The following is a 2500-nucleotide window of genomic DNA, read 5'->3' on the forward strand; positions in this document are numbered from 1 at the left end:
CCGCAAGGTGCCGTAAAAAATTTACGATCGCGCCCGAGACGTTGGAACTTAGTCTCATTCTCGAGCGGTACGTAGGGACTTGGAAAAATTCCGGTCCAAAAAGTTATTTCGAGTTATTTCGCTTAAAAGCGTTATAAGGTATGAATATTTTTATAGAAATCGTTACGGTTCGACGAATTCTAGTCGAACGTAACGATTTCGTTTTATTTTTTTTAAAAATTGCCCCCTCCGGACCGACATGACCGGGAGGTTGGCACTTCGTCGATCCCCCGGCCGGGACGTAGGGACTTAGAAAAATTTCGGACCGAAAAGTTTTTTCGAGTTATTTCGTTAAAAAGCGTTATGAGGTATGAATATTTTTATATAAATCGCTATATTATTATATTTTACGTCGGGATTAAACGTTTATTTCGTCCCGAAAACGTTAAAAAAAAATTTTTAATCGAACCGTTTTTTCGAATTTTTTCGCTTAAAAGCGTTATAAGGTGCGAATATTCTTGCATAAATCGCTTTAAAATGACGTTTTACGTCGGGATTAAGCGTTTATTTCGTCGCTGGAAAGTTATATAAAAAAAGTACGAACTCGTCCGGGACGTTGGAACTTAGTCTCATTCTGGACCGGTACGTTGGGACTTAGAAAAATTTTCGACCGAAAAGTTTTTTCGAGTTATTTCGTTAAAAAGCGTTATGAGGTATGAATATTTTTATATAAATCGCTATATTATTATATTTTACGTCGGGATTAAACGTTTATTTGGTCCTGAAAACGTTAAAAAAAAATAGTGGACCGACGCGACTCGGCCCGTCGGACTTTGTCATACTCTCCACCGGTACGTAGGGACTTAGAAAAATTTTCGACCGAAAAGTTTTTTCGAGTTATTTCGCTTAAAAGTGTTATAAGGTATGAATATTTTTATATAAATCGCTATATTATTATATTTTACGTCGGGATTAAACGTTTATTTCGTCCCGAAAACGTTAAAAAAAAATTTTTAATCGAACCGTTTTTTCGAATTTTTTCGCTTAAAAGCGTTATAAGGTGCGAATATTCTTGCATAAATCGCTTTAAAATGACGTTTTACGTCGGTATTAAGCGTTTATTTCGTCGCTGAAAAGTTATATAAAAAAAGTATGATCGCGCCCGGGACGTTGGAACTTAGTCTCATTCTGGACCGGTACGTAGGGACTTAGAAAAATTTTCGACCGAAAAGTTTTTTCGAGTTATTTCGCTTAAAAGTGTTATAAGGTATGAATATTTTTATATAAATCGCTATATTATTGTATTTTACGTCGGGATTAAACGTTTATTTGGTCCCGAAAACGTTAAAAAAAAATAGTGGACCGACGCGACTCGGCCCGTCGGACTTTGTCATACTCTCCACCGGTACGTAGGGACTTAGAAAAATTTTCGACCGAAAAGTTTTTTCGAGTTATTTCGCTTAAAAGTGTTATAAGGTATGAATATTTTTATATAAATCGCTATATTATTATATTTTACGTCGGGATTAAACGTTTATTTCGTCCCGAAAACGTTAAAAAAAAATTTTTAATCGAACCGTTTTTTCGAATTTTTTCGCTTAAAAGCGTTATAAGGTGCGAATATTCTTGCATAAATCGCTTTAAAATGACTTTTTACGTCGGGATTAAGCGTTTATTTCGTCGCTGGAAAGTTATATAAAAAAAGTGCGAACTCGTCCGGGACGTTGGAACTTAGTCGCATTCTCGAGCGGTACGTAGGGACTTAGAAAAATTTCGGACCGAAAAGTTTTTTCGAGTTATTTCGTTAAAAAGCGTTATGAGGTATGAATATTTTTATATAAATCGCTATATTATTGTATTTTACGTCGGGATTAAACGTTTATTTCGTCCGTGGAAGGTTAAAAAAAAACGGACGGATACGACCGGGCCTTTGGAACTTTGTCTCATTCTGGACCGGTACGTTGGGACTTAGAAAAATTTCGGCCGGCGGAAAAGTCCGAAATACTTATTTCGAGTTATTTCGTTAAAAAGCGTTATAAGGTATAAATATTTTTGCGGAAACGGTTATATCTCTATTAAATACAACTGGATTAAACGTTTTTTCGAATTTTTTAAAAAATTTGTGTTCGACGAACTGACACGACTGCGATATTTGTTTAATTATTTCGTTAATTAACGTTGCAAGGTATATATTTTTTTGCATATTTCTCGTTGTTTCAACGTGTTCTAATCGATTAAGAACGTGGTTTTTGTCCGTATTCGTTAAAAGAGGTGGTTTACTGATGCGATTTTGAAAAAAAAAAAAAATTAAATTTTTCGATAAAAACTCGTTTAAAATATTAAAATAAGCGGTGCGTTAAAATATCTCGACGATAGGACGTTTTATAACGGTACTTTATTGGAACAAAGTGGTCGAGCGTTTCAGAGACTAAGTCCGACGGTACGTTGGGACTTAGAAAAATTTCGGCCGGCGGAAAAGTCCGAAAAGCTTATTTCGAGTTATTTCGTTAAAAAGCGTTAT

The sequence above is a fragment of the Bombus fervidus genome, unplaced genomic scaffold (assembly GCF_041682495.2).
Source record: "Bombus fervidus isolate BK054 unplaced genomic scaffold, iyBomFerv1 scaffold0092, whole genome shotgun sequence".
In the NCBI taxonomy this organism is placed as follows: Eukaryota; Metazoa; Arthropoda; class Insecta; order Hymenoptera; family Apidae; genus Bombus; species Bombus fervidus.